At 43.6% G+C, this 24,443-nt stretch overlaps 1 protein-coding gene across 2 annotated transcripts in view; it reads right to left on the bottom strand.

The window, feature by feature from the left end:
* LOC125643000 (uncharacterized) overlaps positions 1-10,603 on the bottom strand; it is a 39,802-nt gene extending 29,199 nt beyond the window's left edge. For both annotated transcript variants that reach the window (XM_048865045.2, XM_048865058.2), the window contains exon 1: positions 10,502-10,603. The gene's annotated coding sequence lies outside the window, so the exon portion shown is untranslated. The remainder of the gene's footprint in view (positions 1-10,501) is intronic.
* Between the last annotated feature and the right edge of the window lie 13,840 nt (positions 10,604-24,443).

Genomic DNA, 24,443 nt, shown 5'->3' with positions numbered 1-24,443 from the left:
CTCTAAGGCTGGTAACTATGATAACAACCTTGCAGAACCTGTGTGTGTGTGTGTATGAATGAATATGTGAATAAATATGAAATTGAATGGAATATTATAGCTATAACTAACTGCTTACTATGATTCTTTCTGTATTCACAATGAATGTGGCATTTTGTCTTTTCCCCTTTAATAAGATCCTGCTGGTTTTTATTTTATTGGTATAGCACCCCCACAACTCCTTTTTGGGTCAGGACCCCTACAATTACAACACGGTGAAATTTCTCATTTAAATAGCTGAAATCATGACATTTGTGATTTTTTAAATCCTATGAGCATGAAATTGACCAGAATGGACCGTGAATTTGGTAGGGCCCTATCAATGAACCAAAAGTGGTGTGTCAGAAATTGGTCTAATTGGTGGACAAAATAATGAGGGGATGGACTTTCCACCACTGCTCCTTTTTTGTGTCATTAAAGAGATTTTGAGGTGAAAAATAGGCTACTAGAGTGAGCTTCACTGTCATGGCTGCCACACCAACTGTCTTCTGGGACCCTGATCCTGAGAGATGTCCCAACCAGACCAGGCTACAGAAAGGGATCCAGTGATGTCACCAGCTTCAGTTAAATACCGAACATCATTTGGCATTTGATTCTTTCCTGCGTCTATCCTTTCCCACCATATTTCTTTCCTATCTCTCTAACACGAGTCTAGCTTAGCTGCCCAAAACTGCATATTTTGCAACAATGGAATTGGATAGTAACACTGACAGCCTGAGCCCAGCCCATCTAACTAACTTCTTCTCTTTTTTCCCAATGTGGACAGTTATTAGTATCTTTAGTACCATCTAAAAGACTGACAAACAAATGGGGGAGGGTTCTTTCTAAAGACTCTCTCCAGCTAAAGGGAAGGGGAACAGGGGTGTTGTTAAAATGGAAGCCGTATCTAACACTTTACATTTCAAATGCTTTACCTGTCTTTCCTTCTTTTCTGTATCTTTAATAAAGGGCTAAAAAAATTAATAGTGTGTTTGCCATAGTGCTAAGCAGGCTGAGGTCCCTGTATACCAAACCTTGTTCAACACTGTTTAATGTTAGACACCGATAGCTGGGTTATGTGAGCACTTTTGCACATATATTCTATAGAAATGTATACAACAGGCATGTGGGAACATACTGGAGACCAAGCACAGCTGTGTTTTACCTGGAGCGGTAGGTGTCATTGCTTCTAGCACAACAGTCCCCTCGTTACCCTCTACCCTGGATACTGCTCAGGGCTTTTCTGCTAGGAATGACTCCATGGCTCATGAAGACACTTCTGAACAATGAATGTTTTATTGTTTTGTGTTTGTAGTATGGTAGAGTGTAGAGTCCCTAGCTGAGACAATACAATGGTCCAGCCCAAGAGGGCCCCAAACACCTAGTTGGAGATAATCTGGGTCCCAAAGAGCATACATTTTAAATAGCCATGACCAAAATGGAAGCACAGAGAGGTAATGTGGCTTGCCTTAGGTCCTATAGCAGCTCAGTGGCAGCACAGGTGGGAATAGAACCCACCCTGTCTGCCTCCCTCTCCACCACACCAAGCTGCATCCTTGTTTTACTCTTTGGAAGTCACCAAGTGGCAGCTACCTGCTCTCAAAAGAAGATTCTAGAATAACATCCTGAGAGCAGTTCCAACTGTTGTTCAAGCTGAGGAATTTACAGAGCAGGGCAGTGAAGTCCCTTCTGCTGCCTTGAGTCTTAGAAAACAAAAAAAATCACAAAACTAATTCTTACTCTGATGAAGGCTGCGCTGTGCCCTGCCCTCCTAGCTACAAATGGATGTGGTCCACCTCAGATGGTAGTGTACATTGGGGAGAAGGGAAGAGCAACACTGTTTGGGGTGATGAAGTTCAGCACAACTGGAACAACATAAGCAGAACAACTTTCAGATTAGCACCTGTGGCTTGGGAGCATACCAATTTTACATTGTCTTTTTTTTTCCTGTGGAACTCTCACAATGAAAAAATAGTCCAACTGCCCGCTCTAGACTGAATTTGAGAGTTTGTATGAGCATCTTTAGCCTTGGGGAGTAAAACAAAACAAATCCCTAAAATCTACCCCTAAAAAAGAAAGGTTCCGGAAAGAGTTGGTCAGGGGGGAGCAGGAGAACTGGCTACTCCTCCTAAAGCAAAATAGCAGACAAAGGACTCAGTGTTGTCAGACATGCTAGCAAGAAGCTCCTCAGCCACAGCTCAAACATATCCCAGAAACAGCAGCAACTAATTTCTCCATCCAGTCAGTAACTGTGCCCAGAGAGCAAGTTCATTTTTATAGAAGCAGTACATTGGTTCAGAAGTCCCATCATATGGTGCAGTGGATTGAGAGGGAAATGCAGAAACCTTGTTAATTTGCAGAAATCCACAGCCTGAACACACAGGGTAGATTAAAAGATTATAATCCCTCTTTGAGAAAGGTTTAGCTGGGAAATGGATCTGGACTCCACAGCTAAACAACTTCTTGCTTTTCCCTGTTTGTGCATTGAGACCCCCTTCCTCTTCCAGCCCATTATTCAGAATCTTGCCAGCTGCTGGTCATGAGGAATTGGAAGAGAAAATAAACAAAACAATACAGAGGATCTTTGGCCCCAGTAAGCCAAACTTAACAACGCTGGTATAGAGACCTGTGTGCAATTTACCTTGTTTCGGGTTTCATTACAAACTTGAATAATAACATGAGATTTATTACAAGATTAGCTAAGATTCATGAGCCTTTCAGTCAAACAAACTCTGTTTCAAACCAAAGGAGGTCAGATTACAGTTTAGCTTTGAACTTGTTTAAAGATATAGGTTTGTGGCTTCAGCTGAGTTACGCTTATGACTTGTGAGTTTCAATCCAAAGTGAAACTCTGTGTGTGAAATCGCATGGACTGAAACTGAATAAAATGCCCAAGTGAATCCCTGCAAAGTGAAACCACTGAGTTCCACACAGCTCGGTGACACATATTTTCATATTTGTGAGTGGTGCTGATGCCTGCAGTGTGGGTGTTGCTCAGCTCTGCTTTGGATCAGTATAAGTCCACATTGCAAGTGCAACTACAAAGTGTAACTCATTGGAGGCATGGTCATCTTAACCAACTACAAGTAACATGGTTCTGTTTGTGTCCAAATAGCAGCTTTTCTGCTGTCACAAGCTTGTGTGCAAATCTACTATGCTGCCAAACTGCAATTCCTACTGTGCATGAATATGAAGCATGGGCAGCTTTCCCACAGCGCTTCAGCAGGGAGCAGCGTGTCCAGAGGACAGAGATGTAGAATGACACCAGCAATGTGTGGGGTGAAGCACTGTGGGATTTCCAGCTGCACGGAGATCTGGGAAAGCAGAGGACTAGCCAAAATGGTTAGAGGCATGGCCACAGCACCTGTCCTCAAAGCAAACCCCCCATCTACCAACATCTACTTAACCAAGAGCATGCTGACCCAGTGACAGTAAGACCACTCTGGGTACATCTATACTGCATACCACTTCTGGCAGAATGTAGGGAGTATAGCTACATGCCACAGTGAAAAGCAGGCTGTGTCCACACTGCGGTGTGTAGTTACACTTGTCAGTGAAAAGCTCTGGCAGCGGGCAAAGGAGCGGAAGCGGGGAGCTACCGGAGTCTTCCTCTGCTCAAGTCAGGACGCTACACTGCTAAAAATAACAGTGTTGCGGGGGGGAGGCACTGCTTGGGCATCTAGAGAACCATGTAGGGTAAGTACCCTAAGGTTCTGGAGTGTCTACACTGCTCACCTAAGCCAGGCCTCACCATTGACGTTGCTATTGATACCCGTGCTCGGGAGGCATGTAGTGTATACGCTCTACGTGCTGCCAAAAGGAGTGTGCAGTGTAGCCATACCTTATGTGCCAACCTATGGCTGTGGCAAGAGGGATGCACTATTAGCTGCTATGGTTACTAACCAAGTTACAGCCTTGTTGTGTGGACACAAATTATGTTTAGCGCCAACTATGCCGCTAATTTGTTACAAACTCAGTTAAAAATTGTGGTGTGTACAGGGTTTGTACTCTAAAAGATGTTTTTTTTTGGGGGGGGGGGAGGGGGTTTGAAATTATTTTGAGCTAGAAGGCTCTTAGAAAATCTATGACTAATCTTCACTGAATCACATTCCTTATAAGAATTTGCATAGTTAAATAGACATGAAACCAGAAGCAGATCCTTCATGTCTGGAGCTGTTTGTAGATGACTCTGCCTCTTCTAGCCAGTATGCCTTTAAACTTTTTGGGCTAGAGGAAGCCAAAACACTCCCAGGCATAATAATCTATAGAGCGGGTTTGTCAAAGGCCTGTGCATCTTGATGGTATTTGGAGTGTGCTAGGCATATTATAAGGTTGTAGTATCTAAGATTTAATTTAAAAAATAGGAAGTTTCTAGCCCTCATGGTTGTGCAAAATAATGTTCCAAATATGAATGAGTGTAACTGATGCAGTGTTTTTACCTTGCATCATCAGGCAGCCTGAACGAATGACTTAGAAGTATGAACTTCCTTCCTCCTATTAATCTTATTGGGGTGGGCAGCTCACTGACTCAGTGGAACAGAGATGATATATCAAGGTCTTGAGGGAGTGAAAATGGGCTAGTGTAGTGGTTCTCAACTCTGGTCCACCACTTGTTCAGGGAAAGCCCCTGGCGCGCCGGGCTGGTTTGTTTACCTGTGGCGTCCGCAGGTTCAGCCGATTGTGGCTCCCACTGGCCACGGTTCGCCGCCTCAGGCCAATGGGGGTTGTGGAAAGCGGCGCAGGCCGAGGGATGTGCTGGCTGCCCCTCCCGCAGCCCCTGTTGGTCTGGAACAGCGAACCGTGGCCAGTGGGAGCCGCGATCGGCCGAACCTGCAGATGCCGCAGGTAAACAAACTGGCCTGGGCCGCCAGGGGCTTTCCCTGAACAAGTGGTGGACCAGAGTTGAGAACCACTGGGCTAGTGGGAGCAATTCCTGGTTTAGCCTTTACTTAGGCTTCTCTAGAAAACTTCTCTCTCTGTGTTAAGAGTTTGCAATTAGAAAAGTGGTTCTTTTTCATTTTTACCCTTCATACTGACTGTGGACTAAATTCTGCTCCAGGCCACTGAAGTTAATGGTCCTACATGGATGTACCAGAGAACAGTTTGGCCCACTGTTTTCTCCAGTGAATAATTTCTTTTAGAATATATGCAGTGAAGTTGCCTCTGCCCTTCCTTTATTGAAATAGCTAGATGATATCTCTGCTTCTCAGGCTGTCATGTGTTGAGTGCTTACAATGATTTTAAAAAATTGCAAAATTGGAGGTGTCAGATTTAAATTAATTTACATTTGTTTCATTGTATGTAGGTAATCTGTAAATCACAGTGGCTCCTTTTCCTTTACACTGATACACCTTACTCTTCCTGGGGCCTGATCCTGCAAACATTTATGTTCACAAAGAAATTAGAATCCTGTAGCTTGAATTTAGCCTATTTAAATGAAGAACGTGCAAAGATGTAATTAATTGCAGCAGTGGGATTATCTATGTGAGTAAAATTACTTGTATGTAAATGTTAGCAGGACTGTGTGTGACTATATTATAAATGCATAGTGTGTGTACATAAAAGTTTATGTGACTATTACACACACTAATAAACAGAATTGAGTAAAGGACAAGCAGGCAGGGGCACTATCATCATTATTAATAGATACTGTGTAAAAACTTGACCAATAATTGCCTACTAGGGATTTTGATCTGCCTTGAAATGATCTGGAGGGAGTGATGTACTGATAACTGGCTGACCTTCGCTCCTACAAAATCCAATAATACACATCAGAATTCACTGTGCTTCTTTACCACTGAACTTGCACTATGTCCATGAAATGTCTACTCAAGTACTAATTTTATTGTCCTCCAAAACTTGCCCAACCAAACAAAATTGCTCCATTGCCATCTGTATGTTAGTCACCAACTGTCTGATATCTTTTCCCATGCTTTTGTAGGAAGATTATTCTTTAACTCCCATGAATGACAGCGAAAGCTGCCTACACGGATTGCTGTCACTGTACTGGAAGGGAAGGCATTTCCTATTTACAGGGAGCTAATGTCATGAAATAAGTTCAGCAAAAAAAGAGAGGGAGAGAAACCAGTTAATTTTTTTTTTCAAATAATCGTACATACTAGGAACAAAATGTTTTCAGAGCTTCTTTCTAAAGTCCTAATGAAACCCCGAGGCCCGGATTCTGATACCCTTACTCACCCTGAGAAGCAAAAATAGACCCATAGACCTAACTGTGACTACTCATGCAATAAGCTGATAATTAGCATGAGTAAGGGTATTAGATTCTGGTCCTTAGGGCTTGGCTACACTTGCAGATGTAGAGCGCTGGGAGTTAAACCGGCCTTCAGAGACTGTAGCAGGGAAAATGTTGCTGTGTTTACACTGTCAGCTGCAAACGCACTGGTGTGGCTACATTAGCAGCTCTTGCAATGCCACAAAGAGCAGTGCATTGTGGTAGCTATCCCAGTGTGCAAGTGGCTGCAGCGTGCTTTTCAAATGGGGTGAGCAGTGGAGTATGACAGGGAGCGTGTTGTGTGTATGTGGGGGGAGAGACAGTGTGTTTTGGGGGGCAGAGAGTGTGTCAGCATGCTGTCTTGTAAATTCAGACAGCAGCAGACCCCCCCCACACCTCTCTCTCACACACACACTCTCAGCAGCAGCATTCCACAGTAATGATTGCTTTGTCCTGGAGCAGATAAGCATGCTGGCTGTCAGAAACAGAGCTTTGAAAGGGGATATCTGCATGCCGGCAGCCGAGTTCAAAACAATGACAAGGGTGGCCACTTGACTTCAGGGGATTATGGGACATTTCCAGAGGCCAATCAGAGCGCAGTAATGCAACACGTTGTCCACACTGACACCCGGGCATTTCAGCCGGGGCGCACCAAGCTCTATGCTTCTCGTGGAGGTGGAGTACCAGGGGCTCTCCAATTGCAGAGCCCAGGCACTCTAAGTGCCTTGCCAGTGTGGACGGGTCGGGAGTTAGGGTGCCCAGGGCTGATTTAATGCGCTCTAACTTGCAAGCGTAGCCAAGCCCTTAGGGACTAAAGCAGATGTGGGGCTGGGAATCAAACAGGGAGAGGGGCAGATGGTAATGGAGCAAAAGAGGAGAGCAAATATTTAAGGAGGAAAAAAACAAGTGCAGAAGCAATGTTACTTCTGGTGAGAGTTTGTGCAGGTCATTAGAGCCGACTTACATTGGGTATGATTTCTGCAACGAAAGAGGGAAGGGGAGGGAACCAGAGCAGGATGTTACGCAGTGAGGTTCAGAGGTGACTAATAAAACTTATTTTAGTTTTCACAATCTTTTTTTTAAAAGGCTTTGTTTTTGTTGACTTAAAATCAACTATAAATGAAGTGAACGTAGCACAGAGAGAGTGGGAGCCAGCTGGCCTGCTCTTAAAGAATAGAATGTTACTTAGTTTTCTCGGGGTGGCCTCCCTTGAAGAGGGGCACACTCATGCCATCAGAGGAAAGCTCAGCAAAGGCATTTGACTTTTCACAGGACTGAAGGAACACTTTGCATTGCCGGGTGAGGACTATCCACTTGAGAAATGTTCTATTAGAACATCACTAACCGATGGGAGAATCTTTGCAAGTGACTGATTGAATTTTGAAAACATTTAGATGACCTAATGTTAGGTGGAAAAGGCAACTGTTACATCTTGAAAATATTCTTTGGCTTCCTGAGGAGGATCAGCTTCAACAGTCCCTGCATTTTTGTGTTGCATACACTATATTACTAAGAGCTTGTCCACACTTACTGCGCTGCAGCAGTGCAGCTGCACCATCTGTAGCACTTAGTGAAGATGCTACCTAGAGCTTCTCCCATCGGCGTAGGTACTCCACCTTCCCAAGAGGCGGTAGCTATGTCAGTGGGAGAAGCCGTCCCATCAACATAGCGCTGTCTGCCCAGGGAATTCAGTCAGTGTAACCCCGTCGCTCAGAGGTGTGGATTTTCCAGCACCCTGGAGCGGCATAGTTATACCAACATAAATTTGTAGTGTAGACTGGGGCTAAGAGGCAGACTGCAAATTGCAGCAGACCTTTGGGTTTCAGACTGACTGAGATGTATGTTAGGGCTTGTCTATATTACCAGCTGGATTGACGGGCAGCGATCGATCCAGCGGGGGTTGATTTATCACATCTAGTCTAGACGCGATAAATCGACCACTTAGCACCCTCCTGTCAACTCTGGTACTCCACCAGGGTGACGCGCAGACGGAGTCGACGGGGGAGTGTCAGCCATCGACTTATCGCAGTGAAGACACTGCAGTAAGCAGATCGAAGTATGTTGACTTCAGCTACGTTATTCATGTAGCCGAAGTTGCGTAACTTAGATCGCTATCCCCCCCTCCCAAGTGTAGACCAGACCTTGAGCAGGGGGTTGGACTAGATGACCTGACGTCCCTTCCAACCCTGATATTCTATGATGCTATGACCTAAATGTGGTTTCACTGTACTTTCACAATTGTATCCAATTTGCAAATGAATTCCAATTCAGCAGTCTCTCGCTGGAGTCTGGATTTGAAGTTTTTTTGTTGTAATATCGCAACTTTCGTGTCTGTAATCGCGTGACCAGAGAGATTGAAGTGTTCTCCGACTGGTTTATGAATGTTATAATTCTTGACATCTGATTTGTGTCCATTTATTCTTTTACGTAGAGACTGTCCAGTTTGACCAAAGTACATGGCAGAGGGGCATTGCTGGCACATGATGGCATATATCACATTGGTAGATGTGCAGGTGAACGAGCCTCTGATAAAAGAAAAGGAGTACTTGTGGCACCTTAGAGACTAACCAATTTATTTGAGCATGAGCTTTCGTGAGCTACAGCTCACTTCATCAGATGTATAGTGTGGCTGATGTTATTAGGCCCTGTGATGGTGTCCTCTGAATAGATATATGGGCACAGTTGGCAACGGGCTTTGTTGCAAGGATAGGTTCCTGGGTTAGTGGTTCTGTTGTGTGGTATGTGGTTGCTGGTGAGTATTTGCTTCAGGTTGGGGGGCTGTCTGTAGGCAAGGACTGGCCTGTCTCCCAAGATTTGTGAGAGTGTTGGGTCATCCTTCAGGATAGGTTGTAGATCCTTAATAATGTGTTGGAGGGGTTTAGATAGATAAGCTAATAGATAAGCTATTACCAACAGGAGAGTGGGTTTGTGTGTGTGGGGAGGGGGGGGGGAGAGAAAACCTGGCTTTGTGCTGGAAATGGCCCAACTTGATTATCATACACATTGTAAGGAGAGTGATCACTTTAGATAAGCTATTACCAGCAGGAGATTGGGGTGGGGGGAGGTATTTTTTCATGCTTTGTGTGTATAAAAAGGTCTTCTACACTTTCCAAAGTATGCATCCGACGAAGTGAACTGTAGCTCACGAAAGCTAATGCTCAAATAAATTGGTTAGTCTCTAAGGTGCCACAAGTACTCCTTTTCTTTTTGCAAGTACTGTACTGAATACAAACTCCCATGAAAATTCACAATGCCAACAACTTATCGTCTTACATAACTCCTAAAGCCTGCCTTTGTCGTGATGTGTACAAATCACTCACACTAGCTAAAATAACAAACACCGCTGACTACTTTGATCTCTGTGACTTACATAGTTTATGCAACTGCACCTGAGCTATTTTGGGCACAGGCCATCTTTATTACTTGCTTAGTATAATGGGACCCTAACCTCTCATTGGGGTCCTTAGATGTTACTGCAATAGCAACAATAAATAATAATTCAGCAAGTCAGTTGTCTGTCAGCAGCTTGAGATTTTCTTGGATTTATTTGTTTTTCAATATTTGCTGGATAATTTCAGCAGTTGACTCTTACTCTGTGAATTGGACACAAGCAGATCATTAGGAACACTCTGCATCTGAACCTTTAAAGTGTGTTTAGTGATGTGACTAATAGATTGGTTTGTTACAGTTTCTCTTCCCAGACTGGCTAAATAACGTGCAGCATCAAGTGTTCAGTGTGAGTATTCACGTTTGAGTCCAGCATTCACTTTCTGCAAACTAATATAAGCTTCACATTTGCAGCAAAGTTGATGCCAAAATCTCATTCAATACAATGCTCAAGAAAAGTGGGTACAAAGTGCATGCCATTTAGTTAATTGAGCAAATAGTGTAGATAACGTTTAGCTTCAGATGAGAGCTACCTTTGTTCTCACCGGTATGCTTTTAGTGGCTTGATTTGTTTTCCTCTTCTACAATTAGTTTTTAAGCAGTCACTTTTCACACTCCCTCCAGCCCCCAATTCAAAACTAAAGCAAATGGCATTTACAAGACATTGGAAATTGTAATGTTGGGGTTTTTTTAATCTCCCCCAGCACATTGCCACCTACAACAGAAACAACTTTCACTTCTCACTCCCTGTTTTCTAGACACACACCACTCCTGAAGCCAGTGTAAAAAGATCAATCTAAGCTCCTGTCTCGCATGCAGCACCGATAGTTTTTCCCCCCCTCATATTGAAAAGAACCAACTTACGTGTCTCTGGAATTTCTTGATACTTTGCTTAAGAGGGCTGAAAATTGAATGCAGTACTGCAACCAACTCCCTGCGTTAAATGAGGAAGTGCTGATACAAGTCATGATGTTTGCGGGAATGACTCACATATGTAGCATAGGTTTCAGAGTAACAGCCGTGTTAGTCTCTATTCGCAAAAAGAACAGGAGTACTTGTGGCACTTTAGAGACTAACTAATTTATTTGAGCATAAGCTTTCGTGAGCTGTAGCTCAGGAAAGCTTATGCTCAAATAAATTGGTTAGTCTCTAAGATACGTAGCATAGTGGGTCTTGTGGAATGAAAGGAATAATCACACTAACTACAGCTTGCTTCACTGGAAGTTAGTGGTGAAGTACCACCTAATAATAAATGCTCAGCAACATTTGATCTTCCATCTTATCACCTTCCTGTTTGGCTAAACATTATGCTGTAAATGTCACAGAGCATACGTACTGATCCAAAATCCTACAGTGATTTATGTGAAAATATTTAGAGGATTTTTAAAACATGGGTTAGCTATAAACTGCAAAGGCTAGTTATTGCACAGGCCTTTTTTGGTCTTTTAGCAGTATTATCTTTTAAATATGGGAGTTGGAGTGAGGCAGTGGAACAAAGCGAATGGATGAGGATAAGAGCGGAACAAGCTATTACTGGGAGGTATTTAATAATGTGTCCCAATGACTTTCTTAAACTGCCAATTGCCATGTAATGTTCAGGTATCTCAGTCCTTTTCAGAATTAGAATACAGTAGAACCTTAGAGTTCTGAACACCTCGGGAATGGAGGGTGTTTGTAACTCTGAACAAAACGTTATAGTGGTTCTTTCAAAGGTTTACAACTGAACATTGACTTAATGCAGCTTTGCAACTTTACTATGCAGAGAAAAATGCTGCTTTTAACCATCTTAATTTAAATAAAACAAGCACAGAAACAGTTTTCTTACCTGGTCAAATCTTTTTTTTTTTTTTTTAAGCTTTCCCTTTATATTTTTAGTAGTTTGTTTAACACAGTACTGTACTGTGTTTGCCTTTTATTTTTGGTCTCTGCTGCTGCCTGATTGTGTACTTCTGGTTCCACATGAAGTGTATGGTTGACCCGTCAGTTTGTAACTCTGATGTTCTGCTGTACCCATGCTCTCTTACAATAAAATCAGACCCCATTTTGTTAAATCTACCATCTGACCGATAGGAAGCACTTTTCCCCATGAATACACTGCATGAAAACATTAATGAACTACTTTTAACATTTCTGAAAGAATTACTGCCCCTTTGCTTGAGTGTTTTAGCTAATATACAGGACCTTGTCTGTGATATCTGTTCGGAGGAGAAACTGATGCTGAAGGAATTTCTCTGGGGCAGTTCTGTTTATTTACAAAGCATGTACGATGTCTTGTTTCATGAAAACAAATAAGAGGCAATTTCTTTGTCATCATTTCCAAGCCTGCCTTTCTGGCCAGTACTCTGCCCAAAAGAAACTCTCTTGGCTTCCTCTCGAAGCCACATTCACACACTCTCTCTCTCATTGTCTGCTCACTTTCTGGTTCCTTTCTGCTTCTGACAAAAACAGCTCCACCAATCAATGCCCCAACCCCTACATTTTCAGTCATTCCAAGGGAAAAAACCTTTTCTTATCCCTGAGTTTGAGCTTTCTTAGGCCTTCCCATGTGGCTCAGTGCCTTGGGTGGTGGCTTCTATTGTCTCCCCCTTTCCCACCTCCAGGCTGGGGCTGGAGGTTGATTCCATCATCCATCCATTCCTCATTCACACATCTAAACTAAACTAATAAGATTACAGCAGGGTTTTGCAAAAATGAAGGTTGCAGCAAGCTTTTACAAAATGAAGTGAGCATTTTAAAATGGAGTTTGGGACAAGTAAAAATGGATTTTGAGTTACAATATGGACAAGTGTAGGGAATGGCAAACAGTGAACAGAACTTACAATGTTGAAACAGTGTAAGTTTCAGCGATTTAAGCCGCAATTGGATTGAAAGTGAAACTCAATTAGCCAGTTATTGGGGTACCTGGTTTTATGAATTAATGTAGTTTCATTCATAAAACTTTACTTATGAAGTTATATTAATAAAGTGAACAATTAAAAACAATTTAAGCGATCAGTTCTACAGATGTGCAGCACACCCCTCCCCTCACTCCACCGGGTGGTTATTCTCAGGGATGATCCCTTCACCCCTCCCTCCATCGCGTGGCTATTCTCAGGGATGATCCCTTTTAGCCAAGCACAAACAGCCAGGCATGAACAGGGTCCTTTTACTGTTCCCTTACAAAAATTCCCCTGTTTCAACCAGGTGACCATGAATGATATCACTCTCCTGAGGCTAACACAGAAAGATAAATCATAGAATCATAGAATATAAGGGTTGGAAGGGACCCCAGAAGGTCATCTAGTCCAACCCCCTGCTCGAAGCAGGACCAATTCCCAGTTAAATCATCCCAGCCAGGGCTTTGTCAAGCCTGACCTTAAAAACCTCTAAGGAAGGAGATTCTACCACCTCCCTAGGTAACACATTCCAGTGTTTCACCACCCTCTTAGTGAAAAAGTTTTTCCTAATATCCAATCTAAACCTCCCCCACTGCAGCTTGAGACCATTACTCCTCGTTCTGTCATCTGATACCATTGAGAACAGTCTAGAGCCATCCTCTTTGGAACCCCCTTTCAGGTAGTTGAAAGCAGCTATCAAATCCCCCCTCATTTTTCTCTTCTGCAGGCTAAACAATCCCAGCTCCCTCAGCCTCTCCTCATAACTCATGTGTTCCAGACCCCTAATCATTTTTGTTGCCCTTCGCTGGACTCTCTCCAATTTATCCACATCCTTCTTGAAGTGTGGGGCCCAAAACTGGACACAGTACTCCAGATGAGGCCTCACCAATGTCGAATAGAGGGGAACGATCACGTCCCTCGATCTGCTCGCTATGCCCCTACTTATACATCCCAAAATGCCATTGGCTTTCTTGGCAACAAGGGCACACTGCTGACTCATATCCAGCTTCTCGTCCACTGTCACCCCTAGGTCCTTTTCCGCAGAACTGCTGCCTAGTCATTCAGTCCCTAGTCTGTAGCTGTGCATTGGGTTCTTCCGTCCTAAGTGCAGGACCCTGCACTTATCCTTATTGAACCTCATCAGATTTCTTTTGGCCCAATCCTCCAATTTGTCTAGGTCCTTCTGTATCCTATCCCTCCCCTCCAGCGTATCTACCACTCCTCCCAGTTTAGTATCATCCGCAAATTTGCTGAGAGTGCAATCCACACCATCCTCCAGATCATTTATGAAGATATTGAACAAAACTGGCCCCAGGACCGACCCTTGGGGCACTCCACTTGATACCGGCTGCCAACTAGACATGGAGCCATTGATAACTACCCGTTGAGCCCGACAATCTAGCCAGCTTTCTACCCACCTTGTAGTGCATTCATCCAGCCCATACTTCCTTAACTTGCTGACAAGAATATTGTGGGAGACCATGTCAAAAGCTTTGCTAAAGTCAAGAAACAATACATCCACTGCTTTCCCTTCATCCACAGAACCAGTAATCTCATCATAGAAGGCGATTAGATTAGTCAGGCATGACCTTCCCTTGGTGAATCCATGCTGGCTGTTCCTGATCACTTTCCTCTCATGCAAGTGCTTCAGGATTGATTCTTTGAGGACCTGCTCCATGATTTTTCCAGGGACTGAAGTGAGGCTGACTGGCCTGAAGTTCCCAGGATCCTCCTTCTTCCCTTTTTTAAAGATTGGCACTACATTAGCCTTTTTCCAGTCATCCGGGACTTCCCCGGTTCGCCACGAGTTTTCAAAGATAATGGCCAATGGCTCTGCAATCACAGCCGCCAGTTCCTTCAGCACTCTCGGATGCAACTCGTCCGGCCCCATGGACTTGTGCACGTCCAGCTTTTCTAAATAGTCCCTAACCACCTCTATCTCCACAGAGGGCTGTCCATCTCTTCCCCAAAGACTGAATGTTGCTTGAATGCAACCAAAACCCAGGACCATTCACTGCCATGCTTTGTGCTGCAATGATTCTAGACTACTTGCTACTGGCTTGGCACGGTAAAGTGTCCTACCGTGGAGGACGAAATAAGGCAGCCCTCCCCAGAAACCTTCTGCAAAGACTTTCCCACCTCACACTTCCTTTGGAGTTAGTGGGAGTGCCCGGATGGCAGAAGATCCAGTCCTTAAAGGATACAGTCCAAAGACCAGAGTGACCTCAGAATCAGTGTGTAGCTTTTATATATGTTGGGAAAACCACTCTATCAAACATGTGGCCAGAGCTTTCCAGCTGAACTCATTAGAATTTTGATTACACACTATGACCAATAAAGAGCTAGAAATATGACTGTACCTTTGTGACTGCTGAGTAGGGTGAAAATTGCTAAAAAGAACATGGGATTATTATAGATTCCACCTCTTTCTCCCCCTCCCTTTTAAGACTTACAGATAGGTGAGCCAAAACAATCAGGTTCTTTATATGGGGAAAGAAACAATCCTACTTCATAAGGCTGTGTGAGGGAATGACCTTACCAGATCTATAGGTCTACCACTTGGCTTGCCATACTTAACTTCTCTGAAATGGTTTGCTTTTGCTAAAGCTAGTTCTGCCTCAGTCTGGATAAGGATAGAGAGGTTATTTATCTCAGCATGTTGACCACTATGTGCACTTCTCCACTTAATATAGCTGCCAACTTGTCTGCATCAGAACCCAGCTTTCACCGCAGCCTTAGGTTGCTCTAGCATATTGGGACTATGACCAATTGCAATTCACCCCTTTCACCTCCGTGATGGCACAAGTTGCACTTTCCATTGAACTAGAAGAAGAAGAAGGAGGGGGAAAGGTTTAGAGAGTGTAAAACAACAAGAAGATGGCAACCATCACACACCTGTATAGTAACAAAGTCCATTGTTATGCAGGTCAATGTATAGGCAGTCAGGGCAAGCTTCGTCACACAACACAAATAGGGAGGCAATGGTCAACAGGAACATTTTCCTCAATAGAAAATTACTGCTGAAACTTGGCAATGGGACTTGATTGGGAGGGAACCCCCATCCACATGGCTAAGGCCTATTGACCTAAAGGCGTAAGGGAAAATAGCAAAAACTCAAGAGTAGTATTTCAGCTATTACGTGGGAAAGATATTGGCAAAACAAGCAGGGAACATTCTAGCTCCATAAGGCCCAAACTTTCAAAAGGGACCTAATTTGGGATGCTTCAGCTTTCAGCTGCCCAGCTTTCAACACCAAGAGGCCTGGTGTTCAGAGATGCTGAGCACGCCCGACTGGGAAATTGATGGGACCTGTGAGTGCCCAGTAATGTGTAAATGAGTACCTCAAATGTCTTAAATTGGGTATGCAAAATCAGAGACCACTTTTGAAAACATGGGCCTGACGGTACAGGGTGCGGTGCTGCCAGGGATGCTCAGAGAAGGGAAGGGAGGAAAGTCTTGCTTTCATAAAGGCGGTTCCCAGCCAAGTACCTCCCTGGTGGGGTACAGGCTTCAACACAGACTGATGAAAAATCCTAGATTAGGGCTTAAAGAAATTGTACCTGCACCTACTAGCTGTGCTGCCATGGCCTCTGCAAGCTACACTATTGCAACTGAAAGGAATGGAGCAGCCGCGTATTGTTTGTCAGTATTTTATAATTTAGTACAGTAAGCAAGCAATTTTATGGCCAATGCTTTTTTAAAAAAAATATGTATTACTAATTGTGTGAGATCTTCTCACCATTCCTGGCTTTGCTTTTATTTCCCCCTTCTCTCTTCCCTTGAATAGATCATTGTGCATCTCTTTCTGTTTGTGTCTTCAGTGTCTGTTTCCTCTCTTCTGTCACCCCTTCTGGCTTCCTTTCCCTCTACGTGTGTGTTCTATGCTTTCTTTCACTCCTTTCATTTATATCCCCAGCGTTAGGCAGCATGGTACTTCTCTTTTCTAAAGTCTCCCATCAATCCCTCTTGTGATCCCTCCCGTCTGAGTCCCCTTCTACATCCACACACCCCTTTCCTACACTCCCTCACCAGCCCCTTCTCATAAATGGGAAGTGAACACTGGCCTCCCTAGCTCTTGGGACAGAAGTGATTGCTGGTACTCTTAACAGGGTGCTGTTTCTGGATACTGAGGCAGGCAGAGACTCAGCAGCAAATCGTCACAGCTCCATTGACTTGGATGGAATTATGACAATTTACACCAGCTGAGGATTTACTCCTCTGTCTTTTCCCCCCAACTCAGAACCCTCTTTGACTGCTGGATGGGGAAGGCACATTGTCTCACTGTGCTCTTCCTACTCCAGAGACGCCTGGCTGGTCTGTGGATGGGTGCTGGGGATCTCAGTACTGCACCCCTCCCTCAGCCTCCTGGCTGCTGTGATTGGGAAGGTCTCTACTACTCGATTCTCCCCTCCACCCCCCATTTACATTTCTGGAATCCTTTCCTCTCCACTAATGAGCTCTGGTACATGCCTTTGAAGCTGCTCATCACATTCCCAAACAGCACTTGAATGAAACTGGCCTGATTCTTGTCATTCTTCACAGAGCTCTGAGTAGCAGCAGCGAGAGCAGACCAGACTCCTTCACTGTGCGACAGCTTGGCAAAGCTCAGAGCATCAGCAGAGGCACTGAAGCTTTCTGTGTAGCCTAAGGAGGACAGCAGTGTACTGGGTTAAACTCAGCCTCTATCTGGGTTTGTTTGCAAACATAAATGAAAGTTTAGATTCTGCAAAAGTTGGTGGCACTCATTCAAGACAATGCTTTATTTGTAAGGGGTGCATGGACTTTACCTGAGTGAAAAACAGGGCCAACACTGGGAAACTAGAAACTGAGCTTGGAAAACCCCAAAGGACCAATTTCAGTTCACTTACAAAAGAAAACACAATCTTGTTTCCGTAAAAGTTCAGACCACAGATATGGTCTCCAGCTGCATTCTGGTATTCCAACCACATGCATACACTCGGCATCTCAGAAGAAAAGGGCAAATATGCATTTCCTTGGGAGTAAACTACAAACTATTCTGTTGATGTGTCTGGTTCTTTATGGTAGGGCAGGGACCCAAAAAAATGCTTTTCTCAGAAAAATAGAAGGTCTGTAAATGAAATAGGAAGGGGTTGGACCCTGTTTGCATAGAGGTCATGGGCAGTTTTGCCATTCAAGCAAATGTTTTAAAATCAAAACTGAGAGTCCTACCCGATCCCAGGATTTGAGGAACTGGAGGTCTAAGAAAAACACCAGATTGAAGACCAGTCAGTGGAAAAGATGAGCCTGGAACTCAGGACTTTCTGACCTCCTGCCCTAGGCTGGAGTTGAATTCTGTGAACTTTGAATTTGTGGAATTGCTGAGAATAACAACAATACCTTTTGTCTTTTCTTGAGTTTCTGAGAAAATTTAGCAATCAGTTCAGACATGCTTTGGAACTTGCAGAGTGGAGCGTAACTCACTGAGGCCTAAGTGCATATAAGGTACAATTTGTCGTCAATTGTAAAAACTGCTAGCAGTGTGCACCACATCCTATTGTGCTGGAAATGGCCCACCTTGATTATCATGCACATTGTAGGGAGAGTGGTCACTTTGGATAAGCTATTACCAGCAGGAGAGTGAGTTTGTGTGTGTGGTTTTTGGAGGGGGGTGAGGGAGTGAGAGAACCTGGATTTATGCAGGAAATGGCCCACCTTGATTATCATACACATTGTGAAGAGAGTGGTCACTTTGGATGGGCTATTACCAGCAGGAGAGTGAGTTTGGGGGGGGGAGTCGGAGGGTGAGAAAACCTGGATTTGTGTTGGAAATGGCCCAACTTGATGATCACTTTAGATAAGCTATTACCAGCAGGAGAGTGGGGTGGGAGGAGGTATTGTTTCATGGTCTCTGTGTGTATATAATGTCTTCTGCAGTTTCCACGGTACGCATCCGATGAAGTGAGCTGTAGCTCACGAAAGCTCATGCTCAAATAAATTGGTTAGTCTCTAAGGTGCCACAAGTACTCCTTTTCTTTTTGCGGATACAGACTAACACGGCTGTCACTCTGAAACCTGTTCAAAGACTGGCAACTCCAGCCGATGAAGTGAGCTGTAGCTCACGAAAGCTCATGCTCAAATAAATTGGTTAGTCCCTAAGGTGCCACAAGTACTCCTTTTCAATTCAAGACAGGCATTCATTGGGAAATAAAACAGTACTTCTCTTCCCTAAGGGCTTTTTTTCATACCAAATTCACTTTTAAATACCCAGCGATAGAGTGCTACTCTGACACAGTGCCAGAGCTGTTCAGAACAAACTCTGCAAGCCATGTTTTTTACGATGGAGAAAGGTGTTTGTTTTTATTTTCCCCATGTCCATTATTCTTGGCTGCTAATTCCAAATTTTACAAACTAATATTGCCCTTAGGGAAAAGCTAAGCATGCAGAACTTCATCCTGAAAGGTGACAGTTTCTGAAAGTTAAGAGGGATTAAAAATAAATAGGGGGTTTCTAATGGAAATGCTCATACAACTTTAAGTGTTGTTATTCCTCCAGTTGTAATTCTTTGTTCAATCGGAGCTGGCAGGGTTGGTTGAAAGAGCACTGAAGATGATTAGGCAGAAAAATAAGGGTTAAATTTGCGTCAGTTGTCTAACTTGGTTCATGACCTTAATAACAAACAGTGCAAACGTAGCTATAGATTGGTGAAAGGAATGTTCATACAGTTGGGAAATTTGTTTGCCGGCGGTGTGAAGCTGGTCAAAAATGTTCTGACAGAAGTTTTTCCATCTGAAAATGTTGATTCAACAGAACCAAAACATTCTGTGGGAACATGCTGATTTTATTAATTCCACTCTCAACATTAATTGGGGAGGCTGATGGCCAGCTCACTTGCCAGACGGATTACTTGTGGGCTCTCAGGGTTCCCAGTATCCCTAGATCCCTGACTAGCTATTTCCCTGGGCTGGCCAGCTTCTCTGTTTAACTGGTCCTTCGCCTGCCTGCCAGCCAGGTCAGGCAGCCTACCTGCATACCAGGCAGGGAGAAGGCAAGTTTCAGTTCTCCTGACAGGGAATTTCTCTGGATTTACTTTCTTTACAAAAAAGAAAAAAGGGGTGGAGATGGTGGTGGAGTTTTAGACTTTTCATACCAAATCAGGATAGTTCCCCCCCCCCAAACAAACAAACAAACAAACAAACAAACAAACAAACCAAAACCCTCATTTTTTCACAGGGAAGAAATTCTGTTTTCTGCTCAGCTGTATTTGGTAGTTTAGCAACAATAACCAAAATTGAAGTTGTGAGGGAAAAACTTTGGGGGTACACTGGCATATATTGCCATCTTCAATGACTTGCCATGATTTTTACAAGTTATAGGGAAACTCCTGTCTACTGCAGACATTAAAAATAAGAAACACACAATACATTATTTTAAAAGACAGCATTAATAATTCATGTTGTGTGTACTTTCACCACCAAATGACCTAAAATTCACTGGCATTTTATCAAACCAGCCTGCGAAGCCAGTTTACAATGAGATTCCTGATAAGAAGGTTCCAGCTGCCTTGTGGTTGGTCTGACATTTTATATTTATTATAAAGATTTTGGAACAGTACAAATATTTACACTGTGATCTCCTGGCCTGATGTCTTCCTTTTTTTTACTATAATTTTAAAAAGTGGCATATTTTGACATGTTTTGGAACCAGGGCAAAATAATGAAAATGCTGATAGAGGATTCAATTGATAAAGAATTAAAGGATAGGAATATAACTAATGCCAGTCAACAGGATTTTATGAAAGTAGGTCTTGTCAAGCAAAGCTGATTTCATTTTTTGGTGAAATTACAAGTTTGGTGGATTAAAAATAACTGCGTAGATGTAATATGCTTAGACTTTTGTAAGGTGTTTGATTTAGTGCTGCACAACATTCCAGTTAAAGAATGGGCACTATACAATATCAGTGAAGCATACATTAAATGGATTAAGAAATGGCTAATTGACAGATCCCAAAAAATAGTTGTCAATGGGGAGTCATCATTGAATGGAGGGTTCTGTGGGGATTGGTACTAGGCCCAACACAGTGAAGACTTTTCATCAATGATCATAGAATCATAGAATATCAGGGTTGGAAGGGACCTCAGGAGGTCATCTAGTCCAACTCCCTGCTCAAAGCAGGACCAATCCCCAATTAAATCATCCCAGCCAGGGCTTTGTCAAGCCTGACCTTAAAAACTTCTAAGGAAGAAGATTCCATCACCTCCCTAGGTAACGCATTCCAGTGCTTCACCACACTCCTAGTGAAAAAGTTTTTCCTAATATCCAACTTAAACCTCCCCCACTGCAACTTGAGACCATTACTCCTTGTTCTGTCACCTGCTACCACTGAGAACAGTCTAGAGCCATCCTCTTTGGAACCCCCTTTCAGGTAGTTGAAAGCAGCTATCAAATCCCCCCTCATTCTTCTCTTCCGTAGACTAAACATCCCCAGTTCCCTCAGCCTCTCCTCATAACTCATGTGTTCCAGTCCCCTAATCATTTTTGTTGCCCTCCGCTGGACTCTTTCCAATTTTTCCACATCCTTCTTGTAGTGTGGGGCCCAAAACTGGACACAGTACTCCAGATGAGGCCTCACCAGTCTACTGCAGAGGGGAATGATCACGTCCCTCGATCTGCTGGCAATGCCCCTACTTATACAGCCCAAAATGCCATTGGCCTTCTTGGCAACAAGGGCACACTGTTGACTCATATCCAGCTTCTCGTCCACTGTAACCCCTAGGTCCTTTTCTGCAGAACTGCTGCCGAGCCATTCGGTCCCTAGTCTGTAGCGGTGCATTGGTTCTTCCGTCCTAAGTGCAGGACCCTGCACTTATCCTTATTGAACCTCATCAGATTTCTTTTGGCCCAATCCTCCAATTTGTCTAGGGCCCTCTATATCCTATCCCTACCCTCCAGCGTATCTACCTCTCCTCCCAGTTTAGTGTCATCTGCAAACTTGCTGAGGGTGCAATCCACACCATCCTCCAGATCATTAATGAAGATATTAAACAAAACCGGCCCCAGGACCGACCCTTGGGGCACTCCGCTTGATACCAGCTGCCAACTAGACATGGAGCCATTGATCACTACCCGTTGAGCCCGACAATCTAGACAGCTTTCTATCCACCTTATAGTCCATTCATCCAGCCCATACTTCTTTAACTTGCTGGCAAGAATACTGCGGGAGACCGCGTCAAAAGCTTTGCTAAAGTCAAGGAACAACACATCCACTGCTTTCTCTTCATGCACAGAACCAGTTATCTCGTCATAGAAGGCAATTAGATTAGTCAGGCATGACTTGCCTTGGTGAATCCATGCTGACTGTTCCTGATCACTTTCCTCTCCTCTAAGTGCTTCAGAATTGATTCCTTGAGGACCTGCTCCATGATTTTTCCAGGGACTGAGGTGAGGCTGACTGGCCTGTAGATCTGGAAGTAACTGTAAAATCACTTCTGATAAAATTTGTAGATGAGAAAGATTGGCGGAGTGGTCAGTGATATTGACAGACAAAACTAGATTGCTTGGTAAGCTGGGCCTAGTCACACAAAATGCCTTATAACACAACCAAATGCAAAGTTATACATCTGGTAACAAGGAATGCAGGTCATACCAATAGAATAGGGGACTGCAACCTGGAAAACAGTGACTGAAAAGGGTTTGGGGGTCATAGCGGACAACTAACTGAACATGAGCTCCTAGTGTGATGCTGTGGCAAAAAGGCGATATGATCCTTGGGTATATAAACAGGGGAGTTGTGAGTATGAGGAGGGAGGTGATTTTATCTCTGTATATGGCACTGGTGACACCAATACTGGAATATTACATACAGTTCTGGTGTCCACATTTTAAAAAGACAGCAGAAAAATTGGGGAGCCACAAAAATGATTTGGGGGCTGGAGACAAAGCCTTTTAGTAAGGGACATAAAGAGCTTAATTTGTTGAGCTTATCCAAAAGATCAAGAGGAACTTGATTACAGTGTACAAGTGCCTTCATGGGGAGAGAATACTGAGTTCTCACGGGCTCTTTAATCTAGCAGACAAAGGCAGAACAAGAACCAATGTCTGGAAGCTGAAGCCAGATACATTTAAAATGAGAAATTAAGCACAAATTCTTAAGTGTAATGGTGATCAACCATTGGAACAAACTATCAAGGGAAATGGTGGATTCTCCATGTTTGGATGTCTTCAGGTCCAGACTAGATGCCTTTCTGGAAGGTATGCTTTAGCCAAACACAAGTGACTGGGCTAGGTACAGAGGTACCTAGATAATGGCACAAAGTGTAGAAATACAGGGGGTCAGCCTGGATGATCTCATGGTCCTTGCTGGCCTTAAACTCTGAATATGACTTTAAAACTGAGAACAAACATGCACTACTGTTAAACCACTGTCTGAATCTTCTTTTACTAAACAATGTTTAGTACAACACAAAGATGGCAGCATAGTTCTGTTGGTAGCCTATAACAAAACACATGTTTTTAACAAATATATTGGCTAGCCTGTGTTGACTTGTGGTTTCTGGTGAGTGAAGAAAACACTAGAAATAGAAGACTTGCCAGTCTAGATGGAGCGGAAGGATCGGCCAGTGGTTAGGGCACTAGCTTTTGACTTTGGAGGCCTGGGTTTAACTCTTGCTCTGCCGCAGACTTCCTTTTTGACATTGGGCAACACACATAGTCTCTCTGGCCCAGCTCCACAGAAGTACTTAGGCTCCTAATTTGAAATCAATAGACATTAGGAGCCTAAATATCTCAGTGTGCCTCAGTTCTCCATCTGTAAAATGGGGGTAGTAGCACTTCTCTACCTTACAGGCAGAATAAATTAATGTGCTGCTGTAAGCTCTGTAGTGTAGCCACAGCTTAAGATACCAATGGAGTTCTGTGATGTTACTGACCTAAACTGTGACCATATAGATCATTGTTGCAACCAAGGTCCTATAGTTGCACCAAATCTTACACAAAAGAGGTCCCAGTAAGGTGTTTATGGAAAGGTTATGATTTGCTGGTTATGATTATGCTATCTGTATGTGTGTATCATTTCTGTAGTTGAAGTTATGAATATTGGCTATGTACGTGTACCTCAATATGTTTTGATTCTAAGAAGCCTCAATGAAGCATTTGGTCAGCTTCTTGAGAATGGGCACTTACTGAGAATAGTCTTATCAAGAAACACTTACCTGACAATGGACTTTGGGAGATGCCAATCCACATCTGAGCTTTCCTCGGAACGTTCAAACTAGCATGTAAACAGTGTCATTGGCCTGTAAAGGACTGAGTCATGCATGGACAAGTGACTTGCCTATGTGACGTCAAACTCCATCTTGCTGCTGTGATCTTCCACTGGGCAGAGGATATAAAAGGCCCTGAAAACTCCTCCATTTTGTCTTCAATCCTGCTTCTTACTTTTGGAGGAACCTTGCTACAGACAGAAGCTCTGAACAAAGGACTGAATGACCCATCCCAGCTGTGGATGTACTCGAGACTTGATTTGAACCTGCAGCTTATTCCATCACTGGTGCAAGCCTGAACCAAGAACTTTGCCATTACTGTATGTAATTGATTCCGTTTAACCAATTCTAGCTCTCATCTGTATCTTTTTCCTTTTATGAATAAATCTTTAGATTTTAGATTCTAAAGGGTTCGCAACAGTGTGATTTGTGGGTAAGAACTGATTTGTATATTGACTTGGGTCTGGGGCTTGGTCCTTTGGGATTGAGAGAACCTTTTTCCTTTTACTGGGGTATTGGTTTTCAGAACCATCTGCCCCCCATAACGAGTGGCACTGGTGGTCATAGCTGGAAACTGGAGTATCTAAGGGAATTGCTTGTGTTACCTTATGGTTAGCCAGTGGGGTAAAACCGAAGTCTTCTCCGTTTGGCTGGTTTGGTTTGCCCTGGTGTGCAAAGGAACCCCAGCCTTGGGCTGTAACTGCCCTGCTC

The sequence above is a fragment of the Caretta caretta genome, chromosome 1 (assembly GCF_965140235.1).
Source record: "Caretta caretta isolate rCarCar2 chromosome 1, rCarCar1.hap1, whole genome shotgun sequence".
NCBI classification, from domain to species: domain Eukaryota; kingdom Metazoa; phylum Chordata; order Testudines; family Cheloniidae; genus Caretta; species Caretta caretta.
This window is presented reverse-complemented; position numbering and strand designations above follow the sequence as displayed.